The following is a 26,947-nucleotide window of genomic DNA, read 5'->3' as shown; positions in this document are numbered from 1 at the left end:
AAGTGAAATGAGCCAGAAAGGGAGAGACAGACATAGAAAGATTGCACTCATCTGTGGAATATAAAACAACAGAGTAGGAGAATAATACCCAAGAATAGTAGTATATAATACCAGGAGGTTGGCTCCATAGCTTGGAAGCTGGCCTCATATGCTGGGGGAAAGTCATTCCAAATAGGGAAGGGAACACCAAGTAAAATATGATTGGAGATCCTGCCCGGGAAGGGAGATGTGTGCTGAAAGTGGACTAGTGACCGAACATGATGGCCACTCAATACCCCTATTGCAAATCACAACACTCAAAAGAAGAGAGAAAGAGAACAAATTGGAATGCCCTGCCACAGAGGTGGGGTGGGGTTGTGGGGATGGGATTGGGGGGTGGGAGGGATACTGGGTTCATTGGTGGTGGAGAATGGACACTGGTGGAGGGATGGGCTCTCGAACATTGCATGAGGGAAAAACAAGCACAAAAATATGTGAATCTGTAACTGTACCCTCACTGTGACTCACTAATTAAAAAAAATGTTTTCACTAGGTACTGTTAGGCACCAGAAACACAATAATGAACATGCTGGCATCTTTTCAAAGGTTTATGAATCAAGGTAGGAATTTTTGAAAAAAGGGAACCCTCAAATTAGGTCTTAAGTGATGAATAAGAATGACAAAAGTAAAGGGTGTTTCAGTTAAAGAAGACAGTAGGAATGAGGGCAGCAAGGGCTTGAAATAGCATGGTGAGTTTAGGAAGCAATGAGTGGTTAAATAAAGATGCAGAAAAACAGGGTCAAGGAGATTGCCTTGCACATGCCAACCAGGGTTCAATCCCCAGCATCCCATATGCACCCCTAAACACCACCAGGAGTACTCCCTAAGTGTGGAGGCAGGAGTAATTTGAACATTGCCAGGTGTGGCCCCCAAACAAACAAATAAACATAAAAGATGCAAACAAACAGGGAAAGTGGCAAGAGGCTGAGAAGTCATGCACTAGTCAAACTTGGAGGGCAGAGTAGACTAGATACTAAGATTATACTCAGAACCGAGGTGCCAGAACAACTTTGTTATTTAGATTCAAGCAGCTTGGTAGCCAAGAATGTAGATCAGCAGCAGAGCACTTGACCTGCAGGTGTGAGGCCCTGGGTTTGCTTTCTGGTACTACATAGTAAACAGATAGTAGTGAAATAAACAGAGCTACTAATACTAATGAGAATCAATAACATTCTTTTATTTCTTATGGTTATTGGCATAGCATAAAGTGTTTTACTCTATATTCTCTAATCTTTGTAGTATAATATGAGCAATATTTTATAAATATAGATTAAAAAATAAAGTTCTGAGAGATAGATTAACTTGCGCAAATTGATGCCTATTAGGTGGTTGATTCAAAACTCGAATCTGTATAACCTGAAATTAAAATATATGTTTTTACCTAGTAATTGTAATCATACCTCAACAGTAAGTAGAATATGATGTTGCAGTGTATATATAACTGTACCACTGTATCACTGTTATCCCGTTGTTCATCGATTTACTTGAGTGGGTGCCAGTAATATCTTCATTTGTCCCTGTTGTGTGCCCAATGGCGTCTGCTTGCTCCAGGAACACAAAGAGCACATTGTTGTTACTGTTTTGGGCATATCAAATATATCAAATACATCATGGGTAGCTTGCCATCCTCTGCCATAATATATATATGTATATATATATATGTGTGTGTGTGTGTGTGTGTGTGTGTGTGTAGTGTGGCATATTTTAAAATTAGATGGGCTTACTGATTATTCTGAATGATTTCATTTAAAAAGATCACTGAATCACTGTATCACTGTCATCCATTGCTCATTGATTTGCTCGAGCGGGCACCAGTAATGTCTCCATTGTGAGACTTCTTATTACTATTTTTGGCATATCAAATTCACCACAGGTAGCTTGCCAGGCTCTGATGTGTGGGCAGGATACTCTTAGTAGCTTGCTGGCTCTCCGGCTTTCCGAGAGGGACGGAGGAATCAAATCTGGGTCAGCCACGTGCAAGGTAAACGCCCTGCCCATTGTACTATTGCTTTGAAAATGTCTTTATGGTGAAGGATATGTATTTAGATCTCATGCTTCACAAGAGGAGCCTCTGGTTCCATCCCAGCACCAAATGATCCCTCCAGCACAGCCCAGAGAGATCCCAAGCACAGCCTCAGGAACAGTTCCTGAGCATCTCCCTATGTGGCCAGACCTTCTCCTCAGCCTTGACCCAACATAGCAGAAAGATGTTTTTTTAAAGTCTTATGTGTACTTAAGCATATTTGTACCAAGTGCCCAGATTTTTAGATTCCTTTCCCCCAGTACCTTTATGAGATAGGCTAAGATGAAAAATTTACTTAAAATTCTGTTCTATTCAGAATTCGGGGGCCAGTGAGATGTAATTTTGGAGGCACTTTGCTTATGTGAAGCCATCCCACGTTGATCCCCAATATCGCATTGTCCCTAAGATACAGCTACATGTCACTCCTGAACAACACAGAGACAGCAGTAGCTCTTGGGTACCACTAGGTGTGGTCCAAGAAATAAAAAAGGAAAAACGAAAAAAGAATAAATTATTTTATTATGGTGACAGTTCATTACTTTGAATGTTTTAAAACACAAAGTGTATTAGTAATTATATTTAAATATAGTGACATCCTCCCAAACTTTCAAATAATACATTTAAATTCTAGAAAGAAAGTGAAAACTCAAATTAAAGCAAATCAAATGGACTTGTTTGCTTTTTCATTCCCTTCTTCATTTTTGAACACATATTCCTTTTCTTCTACTTTTTATTTCAAATCTATGTTTTCTCTTGAACATGTATTTATTTTTCTGTCTCTCTCTCTGCTTTTCTTTCTCTCTCGCTCTCGCTCTCTTGCTCTCTCGCTTTCTCTCCCTTTACATATTTCTAAGTCTTTCAATTAAAACTGTCTTGGCTCACAATTTTTTTTTAACTACCAAAATGGTGGGGCTTGTGAACAGCAGGGTAACATAGTTGCCTACTAATGATGATTTTAGAGATAAACTGGAAAAGGGAAAAGTTTAGAAGGCAGGAAACCACGCAAACAACCGTGCAATCATCTGTTAAGTAACTAAGACCCAGAAGAAAGCTTTCACTCAGTGATAATATGAGACAAGGTAAGTGGCTCGCCTGATTTGTACAAAACTCTATAATGGACATATTAAAGAAACATTTAAGTGCATAAGTTATATCTTTTAGGAACCCAATTTAGTGAAATATGTCAAATTTTGCATAATTGAGATTCACAAAATATGGTGAATTTGTGTGAACAATGTCATTTCTCATGTGTACCCCTTTCTAGTTTCCTGTTGTATTGGGAAACACTTAAAATCCACATTTTTAAAATATCTGCAAGTATCTTTTTGTTAGAGAAATAAAAATTTGAAGTCAAAATGGTAAAATCAATCAAGTCTAAACAAGAATGTAAAGAAACAGTAATTCTATAAGTGAGAAGACTTCTCAGTCTTATTAATTTTGGTGACATCATCGCAACCATGTCTGATCTTCAAAATCATCTTCCTGAAGTATGACAGAAACAGTATGACTTATAAACCAGGATGAGGATTGGAAGAAAAACAGCTATCATAAAAGTTGGAGGTATGCACCACATAGATTGATTCACAGCTAGCCATTTATTCCAGGCAAAAATCAATGCATGTATTGTGCCAGGGATAAAGTAGCAACTCCCAGATTACTCTGACTATAGTCAAATTCTCTCCATGTCAAAGAGTCTCTCTATGGATAGATGTCACAGCTAAAAGAGCCAGTAATGCAAATTTACACAGACATATAAATTCCTATTCTCCAATCAAAATCCTCAATCCAGGCATCTTCTCTACTTTGTTGGACCTATTTATATGCCCAGTTTAGCACCAGGTACCTATAGGATCACCTCATTGGATAGGTCAAACAGCAGAGCATTCAGTATGCAGTATAATAGAAAAGAAGCTGGAAGACCAAATAGCTTTCTTGTTAACATCTATTTATCCAACCAATTTGGAAATCTCTTATACGTGGTTCCATTATGAAGTTGTACAAAAAGCTGCTTTACACATAAATCTTTCAGTGCCAAGAGGGTGATAGAAAGCATTGGCAAAACTTTGTTGATGACCAAGACTGGAATTCTATAAAAAATATTGTTGATGGAATGTCACATAGTGTAAGTGACCTCTTTCACTAGAGTATAAGTGAATGTCAGAAAGGCCACAACAGCCACAATTTTTAGTGGTAAGCACTCATTGAAAAGAGCTCCAGTTCTTGTTAAGTTCTAGGGGACAGTCATATTTATCAAAATGGGCTGTTTTGTTGGAAGTCTAAAATCACAGATCTTTTCAGCATGCTTGAATTTCCTGAAGCTTTATTCAAACACTCACTATTTTCTAGACTTCTCCAAGGCTTCACAAATCCACACTTTTAGTGGAGGGTTAAGACATTGAAGATGATGAATAGAGAATTGCCAAATTGAGGTTATAGTAATACTGAAGTTTGAAATCCTTAAATCAAAATAAATGATTTGATTTGAGAATACAAAGGGGCAGTTTTGCAGGAATAGAAGAGTTTCTGGGTATTGCCTGGAGGGAAGAAAGAAATCACTTTTAAAGGTGAAACCTCATAAAGCATTTATCTCCTGGTGGCTGTCTGACATGAAGGGTCAGGCGGGGGTAACAGTTGTTAATGATTATTGAGTATAGAGTTGTTTGAAATGTATCTAAAGATAATTTAAAAGCAAAAGAAAAGAATAAAATTAACTACAAAATCAGCAAAACTTAATTGAAAATAAAAGTGGAAAAAAAGAGAGCAAGAGAGAAAATAAACAGTTCTGTTATTCTCCAATAATATAAATTTAATGTCTAATTATCTAGAAGATTTTCCAATTTTTCAACTTCTTTGCAAATATACAGATTAGGGCCTTTATTTTTTCTGCATGTGTTTGCTAATTGCAATTGGAAGTGACAAAGTAGTAGATTTAGAAATGAATACTTAAATTTATAATATCATTGTGTATGTGTATCATTATAATTTTATAATATCACTGTGTATTTATTATGTTACTAGAAATTATCAGGTGAGAGTGCTCTTTTTACTGAGAAAATGTTGAACACATGCCTTTGTGAATGTGGATATGTTCAAAACATTTCATACTAAAATCTACATAATTATTTCCTGGGTACTGAAATTTTATATGTATATAAAATATATATAACATATATAATATATTATATGTAGATACATATCTCATTTTTTGGTATCTTACTACTCAAGTACTATAGCACTGTCATCCCGTTGTTCATTGATTTGCTCGAGAAGGCACCAGTAACCTCTCCATTGTGAGATTTGTTGCTACTGTTTTTGGCATATCGAATACACCACAGGTAGCTTGCCAGGCTCTGCCATGTGAGTGGGATACTCTGGGTAGCTTGCTGGGCTCTCCAAGAGGGGTGGAAGAATCGAAACCGGGTCGTCTGCGTGCAAGGCAAATGCCCTACCCGCTGTTCTATCACTACAGTCTGCTCAAGTACTATATGACATAAAAATCTTAATTAACTTAAACTAATGTTTATGTTACACATTGAAGTTTATATCAATTTTGAGTTAAAATGCCACTGTTCTTTCCCTGTTTTAATTCAGCAACACACAAGTCAAATGCCTTTAACAAACTAAACTCAACTTCAAGACAGGCAGCGGTTGCTATTCATTTTTTGATTCAACTCCAAAGTTCCTTTCAATGTAATAAAAACATTTTCTAAGCAAGTAGAAGATGACTTTGCTTTAATATTGAAGCAGTGCAGTCCCTGCTTTCTTCCAAACTCCCATTGAGTGTCTTCAGGGACATTTTGTTTTTCATAAAGGTTCTTAAAGGATGATGTCATCATGGAAATTGTCAAGAGTGGTGCTTTCTTAGAGACATTGCTCTATGACACATACTAGAAATGTACCAAGAGAGAAATTTCTAAGGACAGACCTTGGTTTAATCTTAATATCCATCTATTCTTTCTTGGGGAAAATAATTGCGCTTTGAGCCAAAGTTATAAACATTTAAAAACAATTATAAGTATCTTATAAATATATACTATGATAATCACCATAATCAACTCAGAAAAAAATAAAATGAAGGCTGGAGAGGTAGTACAGAAGGTAAAGTGCATGTTTAGCAGGTCAGCTGGGTTCTAATTATGGCACATAGGGTTCCCCAAACTCTGCCAGGAGTGATCCTTGAGTACAAAGCAAAGATTAAGCCCTGAGCACTGCCACGTTCGGGACAAGTGTGGTCCAACCCCCAACATAATTAGGTAATTCAATGAGTTTTTGCGGGGGGCAGTGGGTAGAGGGATAGAATTTGGGAGACTCGCCAGCAAAGCTCAGCTCCAGGCCCATTATACTAGGCCTGATGGTTGACTGCTCTGGTTTGACCATGAGGTGCTATTCAACAGGGGATGCTGAGGCCTCCAGTGCTACAACTGGCAGTGCTTGGAGTGCAGAGGGCTTGCAATCTGATTAATAAAGCTTAAGGCCTTGAACAGGCATCCCATGACTACAACCATTGGGCTAGCCTATCTCCCCAACCCCCAAATTAGATATTGCTAAATGATAATTTCATTTCAATTTTTATTTCTAGTAGAGACACATGGCTCATTAGATAAAATAAATTTAATATATTAAAACTATATTGACATCAGGAGAGATAGTTCATCCACTAAGCACAAGCTTTACATGCAGGATGCCTGGATTTGAAGTACTACATAGTCCCCCAAGGAACGTCAGGAGAGACTCCCTGTAGGTACTGAGCTTAGAGCACCTGAAAGAAGTGACCCCAGAAATCACATATTATACTTAATGTAAATGGTTAAATAATATGCTAGAGAAGAACCTAGGGGCCGGAGAGATAGTACAGTGGGTGGCACAGTTTGCCTGGCACTCAGCAGACCCAGGTTTGATCCAGGCACTTCATATGGCCCCCTGAGCCCAAACAGGAGTGACCCATCCATACCTGAGTGCAGAGCCAGGAATTAGACCCTGAGCACAGCCTAGTGCAGCTACAAAAGAAACAAACAAAAACACACTTAGAATACTCATGTAATTTACCCTTCTTACTCCAATTGATAAAATACATTATCCAAGTCTGCTCTAAATTTCAAGTATGTAAGAAATTATGAGTAAACTTAAAAAAACAGGGGGATATTTTTCCCCCCAAATCAAAGCAACCCAAAGAATGTTAGATCTGGTCTGCATTCTACCCGATTTGAATCAGGTGTCAATTTTATTTAAACATTCAATATCTCTCCACACTATTCTGTTTCTCATTATTTTTAAAGAATTAGTGTACTGCTAAGTCTTGTAAAAATGACTGTAAAATCATTGTTTAAAAGAAAGATTATGAAATCCCCGATTCTTCACCTTACTGAGATAAAACAAATCATTTCTTTAATGATCTCTTTGCAGGCTTTTAACCCATTTTTAATCACCCTCTTCACAACATAACAGCTTTCCCTGCCTTTGTTCAGCCCTCAGACTAGTGCAGCCGGCTCTGAGCTTCTCCTGCATTCTTTAACTGACCTTTCTATTATAATGAACCTCCATGCACCTCAAGCTATCTCCTCCAGAAAAACAAATGTAACTATAGGTCACTATCTAAATACCTAAAAGCTGTATTAAAGTAAAGAAAGATTGATTCTTTAGGCTTTAAAACATGATATTTAAAAAAAAAAGCCCTCATTGTCAGCTGATATTTAAAAGATACAAATACTAACATATTGTCTGATTCATAACAATCATATTCATTCATATTAATAACAATAACACATTTTATTTGTTTATCTTGATTTATTTGATTTATTTATCTTGATTTAAAATTTTAATATACCTTTAAAACAATCTATGCCATAGCAGTTAATAACAGTGCATTCAGCTCCAGCTTTTTTATTCTGAATTTTTTATACAAAAATTCAGAACTACATTTACTACAAGTCCTGTATCTTTGGAAAGAAAAAACCAAGAGACAAAATGTCCATCTGAATATGAAAAGGTCTTTATTTTTCAAAGTGTTTTAAGGTGGATCCTCAATTATGTCATGTGGAGAAGAATTTCATTCTAGATGGCTAACAGAAGAACTTTTGTCAGCAGAACCCACAAAATGTGCCTGGAAAATATTCAGCTATTTTGAAAATAAATGTCAGGACGTCAACTCCCTGTTTCTCTCCCTGGGGCTATCATTACTTGGCTATATAACACTCATTAGCACTGGCCCTATATGTTAACCCCATCAGAGATGTGTAAACAAAGTGGAACAGCCTTCCTGCAAACCAATTTTCAGCTCTTTGGTACACGCAGAAGAGAAACTTACTTTGATTTTCTCCTTCAATGTTACTTTTTCCGATTGAGTTATTTACTCTGGATTTAAATTTGCAGTCATACAAACAAGAAAAGTCCTAAGGAAAGTTGCTATCATTTGACCAGTAACACTGGTCAGACAAATATGACAGACACAGAAGAGAATGTAGACTTGAAGCAGGACAGAGAAAGAAGCTAGCATTCCTATGATTTCCGTAATTACTTCAAGGATGTTGACATTCTAAAAGCTCTCTCACAAATTCGTAGTCTTCTTTTAGCAATATTCTAATGTGTTTATAATAATTTCAAGGTAAAATGTCTCAGGAAAATTACTCTTATTTTTAAGTTTAAATTATACCCTGCTACTATACAGAAAAAAGAATGCATATCCTAAACCAGGCAATATTTATATAATTTTTCACTTTAGATCCCATTGTCACTGCAAGTTATTTAAAATAATTGAAAGATAACCTGGTGAAGCTGAATAATGATCAAAATGCTTTAGTAGTTGTTTTGAGCATGGATTGAATACATACACAGAAAGAAGAGAGCCGGGATGGGGGAGATAAGGGAACATTATTTTCTTATCGTAGAGAGCCTTTACTTATGTATTCAGCTAAAAAATTTCAAATTTCAATCTTCAATTCAAAAGTCATTCTCTTTCTGAGAAAAAGTCATTATCTTTATGAGAAAAAATTTGCTAGGGAACTTTTCTACCTTATCATGGAATTTTCCAAAAAAGAAAAAAAATGGATTGCCCTTAAATATCCTACAATGAGAGGTTAATGATTAATATAATGTATTGCTATAGCTTAATATAAAAAACTGTTTTACATATGTAAATACATAATAATTAAGATGATATTATGTTAACCTATAATTAGAATATGTATGTATACAAATATGTATATCAGTAAAATATATACGTATATGAGTACTGAAAGAGAATACAAAAATTTGATCTGGTTTATCTTGCAGTGACAAGATAAGAAACAGTTATAATGTTATGTGAAACTGTAAAAAGCTATTCTTAATCTTAACTTTATTGTCAAAATTCCTACAGTAAACAAATGTAAGTATTACTTTTCTAATAATAAAATTTTAAAAATTTGGGGACACACCTTGCAACACTTAGAGATTATTCCTAGCTCAGCACTCAGAGATCACTCTTTCTGGGCTTGGGGGATCAAATGGGATGTCAGAATCAAATTCTGATTGGCCACATGCAAGACAAGTGCCCTACCCATTGTACTGTCTCTCTGGCCCCCACAAAACATTTTTTAACTAAACTTATGTCTTTCTGGGAGAAATATTTTATGCCCAAAATGAATATAGATGAACAGTGATCTTTCACCTGACAATTTAGGACTCTATCAGTTTAAGAAAAGCTAAAACAGACAGGCCAGCAACTTGTAGTTTGGAGGTGCAACCATCTCTCCCTCAGATTCTATTTTGTCCTGCACCATTGTATTCTATTGGCGCTGAGGGGCCAAAGGGGGAAATTGAACAGTTTTTACTGATAAGGACCCTAGGGCCCTGCTGGACAGTACCAGCCCTTGGAGACTATGAATTCCTTGACTATGAATTCTAGCCTCCTTGTCCTTCATTACTATGCTAAAGTCACACCTCAGTGACGTTTCTCAGCTGTTTTCTGTATTCATGATATATTCTCATTGCATGCTCCTCAATTGAACCTGCGTAACATTTTCTCACATAAGTATGTATGAGTTTCCTGAAAAACTGCTTCACTGTATCTCAGTGGTGCCTAAAACTAGACTCCCAATTTGCTCACTTTGAAGCTGTTCTTCAGCTTATGCTGGTGCGCATCCTTCCCAGCTTAACTTGTTTAAATGCCAATAAATCCTTTTTTTGCTATTTAGCTATTCCTGAGATTTTTCAAAGTTGACTATATGTGTATATATGTATATGCATTAATACTATATACGTATTATAGATGCTTATATAGATGATGACTAAAAATGTCTTAAAAGTTGCTTCTGCTCCTGTGTTGATAGGTTTGCAAGCATAATTTTCATTCCTAATTTGCATCCTGATAGTCTAGCAAAAGCAGAATTGAGCTGCTATGCTAAAAAACTTTTAAGTTCCTTAGCCTTGAGATAAACTTATAGACATTAATTCAAGGTTGGATACATTTTCAATTTTCCTTTGAATCAAGTCTGTGAGCCAAGAAAGAAATGAGAAAGCTGAATTATAACTATAACTCTTACCTCCACCCCACACCTACCCAAACTGAAGATTATACATATCAGATAAACAAAGTTCAGTTAGTGAAAAACAATGAAGGAAATAGTGAGTATGCACATGTTCGCATGTGCGCGCACACGCACGCACACACACACACACACACACACACACACACACACACACACATGTTCTTTGGATCCTGTCTGAATTTTTGGAAATATTTTGAGACAAATCATTTTGCTTCTATCATTTTTACAATTCTGCAACCAAATATCAATTTTCCAGAATGAGAAGAATAGTGGTAGCAGAGTGGTAGGGCATTTGCCTTGCACGTGGCTACCTGGGTTCAATTCCTTTGCCCCTCTCGGAAAGCCTGGAAAGCTCTTTAGAGTATCTCACCTGTAGTGCAGAGCCTGGCAAGCTACCCGTAACGTATTCAATATGCCAAAAACAGTAACAACAAGTCTCACAATGGAGATTCTGAACTTACTGGTTCCTGCTCGAGCAAATTGATGAGCAACGGGATGACAGTTATAGTGACAGTGAGAACAGTAAAAGTATTTTAAATAATGTCATCATTCTAATAAAGCTACAGTAAAATTAAGAACATATTTCAACATGGGCCAGAGATAAGAGAGGGGTTATGGCATTTGTCTTGAATTAAGCTGATCTGGGCAGTTCCCTAGCATCATCTACGGTCCTCTGAGTCCCATCAGGAGTCATTTCTGAACATAGAGGTAGGAGAAAGCCCTGAGGACCACTGGGTGTAGTCCAAGACTCTGATTACAGTTATTAAAAACCATAAGAACCATAAGCTCAGGTCTAGAGGAACTGAGAACCCTTGTCTTGCAAGCATGTCCACAAGTCCTAGTTCCCAGTGTTCCACACTTGCATTGAACATGATGTAGGCAGCTCTGCTATTAAAGTCTGGGTGCTCTGTCGGAGATCTCTGACAAGGCAAGTGATTTCTCGCTGTGGCACAGTCATATATTTGCAAGCCCACAAAAGGGTGCAACTCTTAGCAAACATCACAATTAAGATGGGCCAGCCACAGGCTAGATGGGAAACATCTAGCCTGACATCTGGTGAGCATGTGTGTGTGTGTCCTGCGGTGACTCATATGAGTAGCACCATCTAATGTGTGGGCCTCGACTAAGAGTGTGAGCCCTGGAGAGCATGCGCACAAAGAGGACCACTGAAAGGGCCCAAGCCTCAGTGAGCACCAAACCTGTGCTGAAACAGTGAGCATCACTGCTAGAAGAAACGTGTGAGCACCCTAGACAGCCACGTGTGTGACCTCCAGTCAGCACAGTACAATCACAACCACAAGAGTAAAGGAAAGGGCATAATAAAAAACAAATATCAGTTTAATTAGACAAGTTTATATGTATCATAATGTAGTTACCACAACCACTTTGAATTTAAGACATAATAGGTAAAATTCTGCATTTTCCTGATTATATACTTGGAGCAAATCAGACCATTTCCTTGAAACAAATTTAGGGCCCTCTTTTTTTTTAATCCATTAAAACACTGTAATCACTGTAACTATATCTATTTTTTTAATTAATACTTTTCAATAAAATCAGAGATGATTTGAGAACCAGTACGCTCCTTGCTTTTGCTACCAGTGGTACCCCTGGCACCTAGCTAGTGCTTGAGAAAGAATAAGGCTACATCACACAGTTACCAGGGAGTGAAGAGCAGTTATCATTGTAATGGAAGGCCTCTCCCCCCAAATCAGCATAATTTCTCCCATGTTGACACCATAGGAGATTGTGAATGTTTAGTTCAAAAATCACACATTGATTTTTGAACTAAACATTCTTTTGCAGAGCTTTATTTGGTTCCTTTTCTTAAAAATGAATAATCACATATACTTTAATGGTAATAGTGCCTATTTTATGGAATAAAAATCACACACCTTAGGCTGGAGTAATAGAATGGGGGGTTGAGTGCTTGCCTTGCATGGGGGATATGGTCTCCCTAGTCCTGTCAGGAGTGATCCTTGAGGCCAGATCCAGGAGTAAACCCCCTGAGTACTCTGCATATGGTCAAAACAAAACAAAACAAAACAAAGCAATATTATGAATTCTTGGGAATGCTTACATATGAGTGAGTACATGACACCATTGTGGAGGACTGAAAATATCACACATTTTGGAATTAAATGAACGTGAGTTCATGCATACTTAGTTATATACCTGTAAGATTTGGAGCAAGCTATATTAACTTTCTTGAATTTTAGTATAAACACCTACATCCAACATGTTTGCAATAATGCAATATCAACACCCTAGGCTGTAATTGTAGATAGTAACAGGCATAAAGTATGTAGTATATAGAAGGATACCAACAAAATAACTAATGGGAATTCAATTGGAGAAAGAATCATCACAAAACAGAGTTGTGTACAGATTTTAGACATGAAAGTAAGCTATTACTCACAGTGCCCAACGTCCTCATCACAAAAGAATTAGGTTGAGATAGGAAGATTGAACTTGAGTGGCTTCCCCGGATATTACAGTATAAAACCTATTTTTTTCTTGATAACTAAATCAAATAAGATACCACTATTCTTTTGACCCTAATCTTCACTGTACAAAAATTCAATAATTTATATTATGTTCCATGTGGCTTTCCTTTTTCTATTCTGATATAAATTGCCGTGTCAACAAAACCTATGCTTTAGCCATCAGCTCTGTGGACAAGGAAATGAAACATTCTATGAATGGGGTAATTTTCTTCCTTAATGAAGTGGGAAAATAAGTAGTTGGTGAACTAATATTTAGCATATTTATAGAGTAATTTACATGTTAAAAAAAGAAACAATTATTTCACTCATGTGGTTGCATCATAGTTAAGAACACAGTTGAATTCTGTGATCAACATTAATTCCAAAACACCTAGGTGTAGTGGAAAGAGAAATTTGAGGATAAACAACTAGTCCAGTTTAACTTCACCTTGTTCAAGTTCCTTTAACTCTTCATTTACTTGGAAATTCGATACTTAGTTTGTCTCATTTGTCCTTTCCCTGCTTTCTTTACAAATAGATGCCACTTTTTCTGTTCATCCACTTGAATTCTCTGAACTTTTGTGCCTTTTGGGCCATCTATGTCTTTTATAATTTCAGGATGTTTTTACTCCTTTATCCATCACTGGAACACTATGCAGGCTCAACATGTAATTTGAGCCTACTTTTGAGCTGTGTAATACTGGGGAACTAGGTGCATTCCTGCACTCATTGTGGCAGCTTCATGTTAGGGGCTGATCAAACTATTGTGAATAATTGTCCAAATTCTCAGCTTAATATACTTAAGAAATATTGGCTTGCAGAGTGCTTTGGAAGAAACAGACTGACCCAGTTTAACAAACTCAGATATTTTCTTAAGAGAAATCATTTTGAGCTGAAGTTTGAAAAATAAACATGAATTAGGATTAATAGCAATACCAAACAGTTAAAAGACTTAAGCATATCTTTAATTTATAAAACAAAGGTTTTTCTTCTTAGGAAAGTAAACAGTGACAATTGTTTTCCAATAATATAATATCCTTAAAATTACAGGGTGGTCTAAGTGTCTTTACCTAAAGTGAGAATTTACTACATCAGACCACACAAATTCTTTCAGAAATGAGAAATTTTTCACTCCTCTCTGGTTAGGGGTGGGCCACATCACACCTAGAAATGCTCAGGACTTACTCCTGGCTCTGTGCTCAGGAGTGCTGAGGTGCTGTATGGGTACAAGGTATCAAACTTGGGTAAGCAGAATGCAAAGCAACCACCTTACCTTCTGTATTATCTCTTGATTCCCCCAAAAGGAACAAAACTTAAACAAGAAATTTTCAACCTTGGGATATATTCCCAAGGATTGGAATGTTGGGGTCATATGGAAGTTTAATTCCTATTTATTTTTTTGAGGAATGTTCATATTGTCTTCCAAAAAGACTGGACCACTCAACATTTTCACCAGCAGTAAATGACAGTCTCATTCCCCCCACATCCACACCAATGCTGGTTGTTGTTCTTTTTGATAAGTGCCACCTATTGCCTATGGTGTGAGGTAATAGCTCATTGTTGTTTTGATTTGCATTCCCCTGATGGGTATTGATATAGAATATTTATTAGTATGCTCTTTGGCCATTAATACTTCTTTGAGGAAGTTTCTGCTCATCTCTTCTCCCCATTTTTGTGGGGGTTGTATATTTTTATTCTTGTAAGGTTCCAGCATTGCTTATATATCTTGAATAATAAGCCTTTATCAGATGTGTGATGGGTAAATAATTTCTCCCAGTAGGTTGAGTTTGTACTCTTGTCATCATTTCCTTTGATGTGCAGAAGCCTCAGCATTTGGGCTGGAGCGATAGCACAGCGGGTAGGGCGTTTGCCTTGCACGCGGCCAACCCGGGTTCGAATCCCAGCATCCCATATGGTCCCCTGAGCACTGCCAAGGGTAATTCTTGATTGCAGAGCCAGGAGTAACCCCTGTGCATTGCCGGGTGTGACCAAAAAAAGCAAAAATAAATAAATAAATAAAAATTAAAAAAAAAAGAAGCCTCAGCATTTGATGTAGTACCAATTATTTATCTTTGCTTCCACTTTTCATAAGACACAGCAATTACATTACAGGGAATATATCCCAAGGACCCAAAATCAGAATGCACAAAAAAAAAAAAAGCCACCTGCACTTCTGTAGCAGGTTTTCAGGTCTGGATCAGGTCATACTGGTAGAAAATGGGAACAACTGGTTATAGAATAAACAGAAGTCATTTAAGTTTTAAAATGTGCCTATGTAAGTCTTAATAAATGTTTATTTTTAAATGCAACAGTTAACAAAATGGAATAAATTAATGAAATAGAATCATAAAGAAGTTAAGACAAAAAAGCTGAAAGAAATAATCTACTTGACTTCTTAACCATTAATCAGAATTACTTTTGTTCTTAGAACATGACATCTTAAATTGCTCCAAAAGTATAAGAATTTTTTTTCTGCCCTCAGTTAAACCCTTGCTCTTACAAATCTCTTCTGAACTCAAGGACACTTTTACTGATTCTGGACAGAAAGCACAATCTTCTCATGTATCTGCATTAGATTTGCTTGAAAAATGCTCATCTTTACTCAAATACAAGCAATATTTAACTTTTGAAAGAATTTTTCCTAGATTTTTACAACTGCAAAAGGAGCTTTGACATTTCTCTCTGGAAGTCTGATGAGAAATGTTAATTATTTACTAGAACAGGAGGTAGTCTACTAAGCTAATCTGTTTAATATTTACCTGAATTGGACATTTTTTTTAATGAGTCTTTCTGCAAGAGACTCAATACGGGATACTTAAATGTTTCTGCTTAATCTCATTTTTATCTTAACTTCTCATGGGCACAAGTTTAAGAAGTAAAGATAAAGAAATGCAAGGCTTCCCTGCAAAGTTGTTAACTTTCTGCAAGCCAGTCTCTGCCATGCTTTTTCTTGACTTCCGCAGTTTTGCCATTTTGCAAGAGCCGAGCGCTCTTACAGACTTGTTTAGTGCCTTAAATTAAAGGAGTATTTTTCTCTTGACACCGCTAAGTCTAACACCAGGTCTACTGCTGAAGGATATAGGTACAGATGAAAAGTAAAGTGGACAAATGAATTAATGAATATTTTTCAAAGGAAAAGACATACAGGTAGACAGATAAATAAGTGTCATCACACACACACAGACACAAAAAAATCATCATGAAATACACAGCTAAGGATGAAAAAAATAAGACAGACATCGTGTTTTAGTTCATAGAAAATAAAATGGACTGATAGTTTGTGAACTGTAATAGTACTTACTTGAAATAAGAGTATTATTTAAATTAAGATTGTTGTTTGATAGAATCATAGTTTCAGAAAACTTTTTTTTTTTTTTTTGCTTTTGGATCATACCGGTGATGCTCTGGGATTACTCTTGGTTCTGTACTCAGAAAGTACTCCTGACAGTACTTGGAAGATCATAGAGGATGCCAGTGAACAAAGCAGGGTAGGCCACTTGCCAGGCAAACATCTGACTAGCTATACTATTATTGCTCCAACTACCAGTTTCAGGAAACTTTAAAATTTGTATGTATCAACAGATTTCCAGAAACTTTGCTACCCACCATGATCCCTAATTATTTTTTTTCAGTTGTGCAATAATTGTCATGCAAGTTTTTCACAATTGGTTGAAGTTAGAGTAATTTAATGGCAACTGTGGATATCTCTGGTTTTTGATTCACAAATACGAAGCGCAATAAAAAAATGTGAAAACACATCATTATCTGATATTGTCCAGATATTTTTTCTAAATGTAATGTTACAAATAAAAAAGAAAGGAAGAAATACCAAATGGTTAAAAAAAAAAGTGAGAATCATATGTTAATCTAAAAATTATTCCCAAATGATAAGGTTTTTAAATACAATTTTTGTTAATAATCATAATGCATGTAATGCAGAGAGTCTCTTGCCTGCATGCCTGGCTGTCTTCCCCGGGGCCCCCTCGGAGAGGATGGGCTCGAGCTTCCCTCCCCACCCCGAGCAGAGCTCCTGGCGGCCGAAGACCACCAGAACCTAGCTACAGCCATGCTCAAGGCACCTCTTCACACATTCGGACAGGCCTCACGCATGAAGGTACCGGCAGAGGAACCCAGGTGTGTGTAATCCCATCAACGGCCAACATCCAGAGACTTAAAAGCAAGCTCCCAGATATCTTATAGCCTACTTCTCCCTTCGGGAGAAACTGGCAAGCTTCTGAGAGTTTCCTGCCCACATGGGACAGCCTTGCAAGCTTCCCATGGTGTATTCATATGCAAAATCCAGTAACAAGCTGGATCTCATTCCCCTGACCCTGAAAGAGCCTCCAGTGTGACATCGACATCGTTGGGAGGGCCTAGTGGAGAGAGACTTCTAAGATCTCAGGGAAAGAATGAATGAAGAGGTTACTGAGCCCGCTCAAGAAATCGACGATTAACAGGATTCCATGATTGTGATCATGATCATAACATAATTGTTCAATATCTAGTTTAACATCTAAAGCCTGGTTCCCAGAACCATCATCGTTGCTCAGTGGCAGAACATATGCCATCCATGTAGAGGATATGGATTCAACCCCTGATATGCAAAAAATATAATAAAATAAAATTTGAAAAATATGGTGACACATTTTCAGAAATGTATAAAAAATGATGTGTACTTAGTGTAAAATCAAAGATTAGAAAAGTGGTTTTTATTTATTTATTTGTTTTTTTCATCCCATTGATTGTCGAATTGCTTGAGCGGTCTCATTAAAGTCTCCATTTGTCCTAGCCTTGAGATTTTAGAAGCCTCACTTTACTCATTCTTTTCAAAGGTGTTGCATTGGAGGCTTTTTCAGGGTCAGGGGAATGAGACCCATCATTGTTACTGGTTTTGGCATATGAATACACCATGGGGAGCTTTTAAGGTTCTCCCATGTGTCCTGGAAACTGTCAGTAGCTTGGCAGTTTCTCTTACAGGGAGAATTAGGCTACAAGATGTCTGAGAGCTTGATTTTATAGTTTCTGGATGTTGGCCGTTGGTGGGATTACAGGGCACCGAGGACAGTCCCTAGATGTGACTGCCTAGCTACTGGAAAATGGGGAATCTGGGTGGAAGGGCCCAGTCCCGATCCAAGCAGGCTTGGAGTCTCAGCCCCGGGTCCCACACACATGGGTTCCTCTGCTGGTACCTTCATGTGTGAGGCTCGTCCGAAGGTGTGGAGAGAGCCCTTGAGCATGCCCGTGGCTAGGCTCCGGAGCCCAGAAAAGTGTACAATGTGGAAATAGAAAGTCTACTGTAATACAGTTTATTCCTTTGGCAAAAGTAACATTTGGAATGTGAAGAGAGCAACAATCACAAGATAGTATAAGGGGGCTGTTCTATACTTCTATAAGCAAGTTTTGTCATTCAAATTAAGATATACCATTTTATCCAATATACAAATACAAAATCAAAATATAATTTTTCACTATATTTAATATACTCATTTAGTTGAGTCATAAGAATTGGTCTGATTAGATGAATAGTCAGATAGTGTGTTGGCATATGTGATTGTAGAGCCTATGATTTTGCTAATTCCACCCTTTGAATTCTTTCTTGATGGCACTTGCAAACACATAAAAATTCAGTTCTTTGAGTACAAATCTTCTTGGAAAGACAGAGTTGGGGAAATCCCCCAGATAACTTTCAGTAACCTACTTCTTTGAATATAGGATTTTTCATTTTTTTCAGTAGTTGTCTGCAGGACAGACAACTTCAAACAAGAACATATGGAAACAATTTAACCTATTTACAATTACTCTTGCTCAAAATTCATCTACTCCCTTCTCTTCTGATAAATGAGAGTGCTGATTCACCATGACTAATAGCATTTACCCAATAATCTTTATCTTGCCAGAGGACACTGAAACAATGTCTACAATTACATTTACCCAGTTAGGGTTCTCCATTATTTAAAGCACCTCAAAATTTACTTGTATGAACCTTTAATTTTGTATCACTGTATCATTGCCATCCTGTTGCTCATCAATTTTCTTGAGCGGGCACCAGTAACGTCTCTATTGTGAGATTTGTTACTATTTTTGGCTTATCAAATACACCACGAGTAGCTTGCCAGGCTCTGCCATGTGGGTGGCAAGCCATCAAGAGTTAATTTTATAAGATAAAAAATTTAAAAGTAACAAAATCCCCTACCCCGATATGTGTGTGGCTAGTGATTATTAGACAAGCACAGTCTTAAAGGTCTGTAGGGCATTAAACATGGATTTTCCACAGTAAGCAACCAAGAGAGATAATTTTGGCTAGGGTACCACTATCCTAGAACTACACACAGTTATTAGAGTCTGTCAAATGGGATATTCACCTTTTTAGTCTTATGTAAAGAATAGCAGGAAGGTGACTGTGCTCCAAATGATTTCTCAGTTTAAAAGGCGAAGGGACTAACACAATAGAGTCAATGACTAGTAAAAGTCACACTTTTAGTTACATAAACTCTATTTATTGAGTACATTGTCCTTACACAACTATTTTTTTTATAAGTGCTGGCTCAAACTAAGATATCAAAAATATCAAACCAGATAATCCAATACCTTTCCTCTCCCTGGGACACCTACCACCATTAACATCATCATACCAACAACACCACACACACTCTCACACACACACACACACATACACACACACACACACACACACACACACACTGCAACTGGCTTTTAAAAATCTTACAGACTTTTGATTTTGCCTAGTCGTTTCTCTTTCTCTTTCTAAAGAGAATCTCAGAATACAATGGTCTTTGTGGGAATAAGATCAATTTTTTTTCCCTTATCGTTATCTATTGCAGTCATCCTTTCCTTATCATTATCGTCTGCAATAGATGTTAAGGGAGAAAAAAGGTAGATAAGTGAGGAGTAGGGAGGGACCAGCAACTGTACATAGGTGAGGAGCAGGGAGGGGCCAGCTACAGAAGATAACTAAGGAGTAGGTAGGGGGCCAGTTGTTGTAGATGAGTGAGGAGTAGGAAGCGGGCCACCTCCCTACATGCCACCTGCATGGCAGAGCCTGGCAAGCTACCCGTGGCGTATTCAGTATGCTGAAAACAGTAACAAAAATGGGCCTCATTCCCCTGACCCTAGAGAGCCCCAGTACAGCAGCATGGAGAAGGATGAGCAAGGAAAGGCTGCTAAAATCTCAGGGCTGTACTAGACTGTCCAAACAAAGAAGGACAAAAATGACTGTCTGCACTTTTAACACACGTATGCTGGCATCAGAAATATCCATCGAGGACCTGATGTTGCAAGCACATCAGGTATGATGTCATTGGATTGACTGAGATGAGAAGGCATAGAACACATCACGCCATTCTCGACACTGGAGAAGAACTGTTGGGAACATTCGACAGTAGAGGTGTTGGTGGTGTCGGTGTCCTCGTCAACAGGAACTTGGCCATGCGCATTGATTCGTTCAAATGATTAACAACCCGAATCAGACAATTACATTTGAATAGATGTGGCTCATTGCTGGCAGTTTCTATATTCGTCATCTATGCACCAACATCCAACTATGGCAAAGAAGAAATTGAGAAGTTCTACATGGATCTGGAGAAGTTCTATAAAGAAGACCACACCTTCGATCTACAAGGTCATTGTCGGTGATTTTGACACCAAGATAAGACCGAGAAGGTCTCCCGAAGAATTCCACATCGGGATCCACAGCCTAGAATGGAACAAACAGGGTGAGAGACTATCTGAGTTCATCATGTTGACCAAGACCATCCATTGTAACCCGCAGTTCCAGAAGGTCAAATCTAAACATTGGACATGGGAGTCTCTTGGTGGACAGTTACACAGTGAACTGGACCACATCATATTCAATCAATGGTTTTGCCTAACCTATGTCTCCATTGTCCCAAAATTCCAAACGAGATCAGGCCACCATCTCCTTTGTGCGAAGTTCTACTTCACAGAGCAGGGACAAAGGGCTGCATAGTTTAAGAATTAAGAAGAGAACTTCAGGAACAACCACCAACTAGGAGTTCTTTGGCACTATTGCAACAATATGGGAAGATGCCATCATTGACAACATAGAGGAGGAATATGATCTACTGGTTCAGTACCTCCATAGTTGTGTGAGGAATGCCGAGAGAGAGAAAGCCACAAAAATATGCCTGTCTTCAGAAACTCTTGAGCTTATTCACCAACATGGTTTGGTATGAGCCACAGACAATCACAAGCTAACATCCAAGTTCACAAACCTATGCAAAGAAGCGATAAAGGAAGACCTCAAAGAGAGAAGAGCAGCAGTGTTGGCTGATGTGGCAGAAGCAGGGAAAAATATTTGCAACGCCCACCTGTCCTTTGCCAATAATAAGACCAAGATGACTGCCCTATGACATCCTAATGGATATATCAAATCTTACAAAAGGGCAATAGAGGTTATCCATGACTTTTACTCTTATTGCTTCCATAGCCACATCCATCTGCCCACATACCAAATTCCACAGGGTGGATATGTCATTCCCAGTATTTTCCCTTCCGAAATCCGACATGCCATTTTGTCAGTAAAGAGGCATATAGCAACTGGTCCAGACAAGGTCAGACCTGAACACCTGAAGAATCTGCTGCCAGTACTTGTCAATACACTGGCTCGGCTCTTCACACACTACCTGTCTGAATGCAAGGTTCCATCCCAACGTAAAACCAGCATGACCATCCTGTTGTACAAGAAGGGAAACATCCACGATATCGGCAACTATCGCCCAATCTGCCTATTGTCTGTCATCTACAAGTTGTTCACTCGAGTCATCTTGAATAGGGTAGGCAGAATACTAGACAAAGGACATCATACGAGTAAGCCGGATTCTGAAAATGACTCAGCACGATTGACCATATCTACAGGGTGACCAGGCTCATTGAGGTTTCGGGAGAGTTCAAGATGCCGCTCTGTCTAAAGTTCATTGATTTAAAGAAGGCCTTTGATTTTGTTGAGACTGAAGTGGTCATTGAAGCCCTAGCCAAACAGGACATTCAAAATCAGTACATCAGGATACTCCATGAGCTGTATTACGGATTCACCACCAGGATCTCACCATTCTACAAGGAAGTGATCATCAAAGTAAAGGGAGGAGTTTTGCAGGACGACACCATTTCACCGAAACTCTTCAGTGCCACCCTCGAGAACATCACACAATGACTGGAATGAGAAGGAATGGGAGTAAAGATAGATAGCAACTACACCACCTCCGCTTCACTGATGACATTGTTCTAATAACACCAGTGGCACAAATGCTGGTCGACTCGACTGTGAGTATGGAAATGTTGGACTACAGCTGAATCTCACTAAAACAATGCTCATGAGAAACGGACTAGTTCCTGATGTCCCATTTTCTCTCTATGGAATGAACATCTTCGAATGCAACAGTTATGTGTACCTAGGTTGAGAACTCAACATGACAAATGGCCTGGCACCTGAGCTGCACAGGAAGAAGATAGCAGTGTGGAATGTGTTCAAAAACATTGAAGAAGTTGTTAAGAGAATGAAGAACCTCTGACTCCGGGCACATCTTTTTAACTCTGCCGTTCTTCCTGAAGTAACATATGTCTCAGAGACCTAGGTCCTATGGAAACAGGATAAGAACACTATTAGTGTCTCCCAAAGAGGAATCAAAAGAGCTACGCTTGGAATATCATGTTTTACTCAAGTGAGAGAAGGAATCTGAAGTTCCAACCTCCATCAATGATTGAGAATCAGGGATGCTGTCTCGTTTGCCTAGGTCTCAAAAATCAGATGGGCTGGACATGTAATGCGATTTTGAGATGACTGCTAGACTAGAGCTGTTACTGACTGGATTCCACAGGACATCAATAGATGGCGTGGCCATCTGAAATGGTCAGACTTCTTCATCAAGACCTGGAATGAGTGGTTTGAGGCTCTTCGTGTTCCTGGTGCGAGCAGACACAATTGGGCTACACTAGCACGTGACAGGGACAAATAGAGATGTTATTGGTGCCCACTTGAGCAAATTGATGAGCAACAGGATGACAAATGATAGAAGTCATACCATTATATATACACTGTTTCAAAAAGTATGGTTTCATTGTGGGTCCTTCAAAAGTTGTATCACTGCATCACTGTATCGCTGTCATCCAGTTGCTCATAGATTTGCTCTAGCAGGCAAGTTGTAGTAAAAAAAATAATAATAAGCTGTTGAGAGTATAGCTACAATGATCTGATAATTCGTACATGCCTTGGACTATGGACTTTTCATGGTATATAGTGGTCAATATTTGAGCCTTCTAGAAGTCCACCTGGGTTCCTCTGCCAGTACCTTCATGTGTGAGGCCTGTCCGAACGTGTGGAGAGGGGCCTTGAGCATGGCTGTGGCTGGGTGGTGGTGGTCTTCGGCCGCCAAAGTTCTGCTCGGGGAAGGGAGGGAAGCTGGAGCCCATCCCTTCCAAGGAGCCCCGAGGAAGACAGCCAGACATGCGGGCAAGAGACTCTCTGTGTGTAATCCCATCAATGGCCAACATCCAGAGACTTAAAAGCAAGTTCCCAGAAGTGATATCTTATAACCTGCTTTTCCCTCTGGGAGAAACTCAAAAGCTACTGAGAGCTTTCTGCCCGCATGGGACAGCCTTGCAAGCTTCCCATGGTGTATCTATATGCCAAAGCCAGTAACCAGCTGAATCTCATTCCCCTGACCCTGAAGGAGCCTCCAATGCTGCATCATTGGGATGGCCAAGAAGAGAGAGGCTTCTAAGATCTTGGGGATAGGACGAATGTAGAGGTTACTGAGACTGCTCGAGCCACTTGATGATCAGCGGGATTTTGTGATTGTGATCGTGATCTAGATGGCCAAGAACAGAGAAGTTTTCTAGAATATGGAATTTTCACTGTGGTCCCAGGCAGTCCTCAGTAAATGGAGTTGGCTGATCATGCTTGCACATTAGATATGCTGTTTGTAAAATAATGGGGATTACAAAATATGATTAGAATAGCCCTAATTATTAGTTACACTAGTGTCATATTTGTTCTGTTTTTCAGTTAACATTCAACCATATTAGCAGCCTTAGTCCATACTTCTTTGAATTAGAAAAGCAATAAATTACTACCTTATATTACAGATGTGGACCATGAGGCTCAGAGAACTTAACAGATTTCTCTAACTGTTTGCCTAATAAAACTATGATACTGGAAGTTATGTGTCTGGAAAGATGTCTGTTCCTATGCCTGACACAAAATATCACACTGTCTAACCAGCTTGCGTAGGAATTAAGCCTGTGACCTTGGCCTAATTAGCATTACATTCCTAGTAACTAAGCAATTTGAGACAAGTGGATATTAATAGTCAACAAACCAGATAAGGCCAAATAAACTCTTTTATCATTTATAGCAAGCACAATATTTCTATGCCAGGAGGATTTTCTCTGAACTGATATTTTCTCCAAGTCTTTGAAATGATCTTAGCAGTATACTTTATTTCCCCCCAAAATTGTTTTCCTTAATTTGTTCTTGCCACTATCTCATTATATGTGTGACCCGCATCTATTCACTGAAGCTCACTCTATTATTGTATGACCCTTCTGTACACATAGAGCTTTACTAATGATAAGAATGTGGAAATGTTTTCATTTATCCCTGTTTAGCACTAACAGATCCCCAAGAAACAATAAACTGAATGTAATTAGAAGCCACTGGAACTAAATGTAAGAAATAAAAACAAAGCAAAATAAGAAACCTAGAAAACCTATGAATACACCTTGGGACAATTACATTTTTAAAAACCTGGGTGTGTTCTTTTTTAAATAAAAGAAGTGTACTTTGTGAAAATATAGGAAAATCATACCTCTTTAATTGTCTTTTGTATGTCACAAAACTAGTTTGGACACAGAGTCCCTAGAGATAGAAAATATATATCTATAAATGAAAAAAAGATACAATATTAGAATTAATCAGTACTTTCTTATCTTCATGTTAAAGAACTCTAATCTCTGGCACACTTGAGGAAATTTCTTACAGTGAGCACAAACCACATTTAGAATTATATCAAAGCTTAGAATGTGTGCAGAGAAGAAAATAATTCATAAATAAATTGGTTACAGAAGATATATATTACTTTTCATCCAACTTAGTTGGCAAAAAAGACAAAAAAGTTATTGATTTGGATTCATAAATCATATTACTGTTGATCTCAAGTTTAAAAAGAATTCTTGGAAAAGCACAACCTGGGTAAAAGTAAAGTTATTTTTTTTCTTTTAGGGTCACACCTGGCAATGCACAGGGGTTACTCCTGGCTCTGCACTCAGAAATTACCCCTGGCAGTGCTCAGGCGATCATATGGGATGCTGAGAATCGAACCAGGGTTGGCTGCGTGCAAGGCAAACACTCTACCTGCTGTGCTATTGCTCCAGCCCCAAGTAAAGTCTTTTTAAATGATCAGAATGAATGCATTGATTATTTATAAGTGTTATGAAGGTTTTTCAACCAAGAATGAGCCTCTCAAAAATAATTTTTTTTAATAAAAGGACAAGTCTCTCCTCTAGCCCATGTATTTTTTTTATGTGACTTCTGGGCTTGATCTACATTTGGAAAGTATGGGTACAAAAAAAGTGTAAACTCCCATACTAATCTTATTTGGCGAGGGCAACTCTCCCCTTTAATGGATGCTTATTTAATCAATTTCAAAGAACTAAATGTTCTTTAGCTTTCAAAATTACAAATTTTCAAATACAGATGAAAAGAAAACTATACAAATTCTTTTTTAAAAAATAATGCAAGAGTACTGCTATTTGTTCAGCCATTGATTAAACTGATTGAATTGGGCATGAACTCCACATTACTTTTTTATTTAATTCTAGCACTCTGAGATAGAGTTACAAAGCTTTTATGTGTTTGAGATTCAGCCATACTATGATGGAACACCCATCCCTCCACCAGTGCACATTTCCCACCACTGATGTCCCAAGTATCCTCCTCTCCCCCATTCCCACATCACAGTCCTCACCCTGCCTCTATGGCAGACAATTTCCCCAATACTCTCTCTAATTTGGGGCATTATGTTTTGCTCAAATTTCCCCCACCACCATTCAAGCCTACTTGCCAGGGGCAGACGCTAGATAGTATATTTTCCATCGCTCATTTTGAATATCATGAGAGCACACAGCCACTATTGTAAATGTAAATTTCTAGATTGTAAATAGTTGGATTCCAGAGACATCTCTGTATGGCACTAATCCATTTTGGGATTCAATTGGGAGTCTCTGGGCCAGTGCTGTTGGTGTGCTAAGATGGCGTCCAGAGGCAAATTGTGGGCATGACAACCAGTCTTCTGGGTGGATGGGGACCCGGGGAGGGACAGCCCAGTTCCTCTGCAGCCATGTGGCCTGGAGATTTAGTCCTGAACCAACATACCTGGGTCTTGCTTGTGGAAGCTCTTGGTCACCGGGATTCCATCTGGAGTGGGCAGGGAGACTACACCTGCTCCATTTGGGGTGCCCCAGTGATATTGACTCGGTATGGGGCTCGGAGAGATCTGTAGCACTGTGGTGTCTCCCAGAACTTATTGCTGTGTGTCTGGGTCAGGGCTATTGAGGTGCTAAGATCCACATTACAAAATTTTCAGCAGATTGTATCTTGGCGAAGTCCATATTAAGACAGTGGAGTCAGGCTTGGGGTATGGCGGCACTTTTGGATTGTGGAAGCAAGTGGCTACCAGATACTCTGTTTGGGAAGGCACAGGCCAACCTGTCCCCTCCAATTTACTCTGGTCCATTCAGTTCTGAATTTAACAATTTTCTCCTAGCATTAATCAAAATAAAAATAATGCTGCAAAGAGTTGGAAATCAGCTGAAATTTGGAATGAAGTTTTGATGTATAT

At 38.3% G+C, this 26,947-nt stretch overlaps 1 pseudogene; it reads right to left on the bottom strand.

Moving 5' to 3' along the window:
- Positions 1–3,802: 3,802 nt before the first annotated feature.
- Positions 3,803–21,550, bottom strand: LOC101552602 (metalloreductase STEAP1-like; annotated as a pseudogene).
- Positions 21,551–26,947: the final 5,397 nt, after the last annotated feature.

Source organism: Sorex araneus, chromosome 10, assembly GCF_027595985.1.
Source record: "Sorex araneus isolate mSorAra2 chromosome 10, mSorAra2.pri, whole genome shotgun sequence".
NCBI classification, from domain to species: domain Eukaryota; kingdom Metazoa; phylum Chordata; class Mammalia; order Eulipotyphla; family Soricidae; genus Sorex; species Sorex araneus.
Note: the sequence above shows the minus strand (reverse complement) of the source record. Positions and strands in the feature narration are given on the sequence as shown.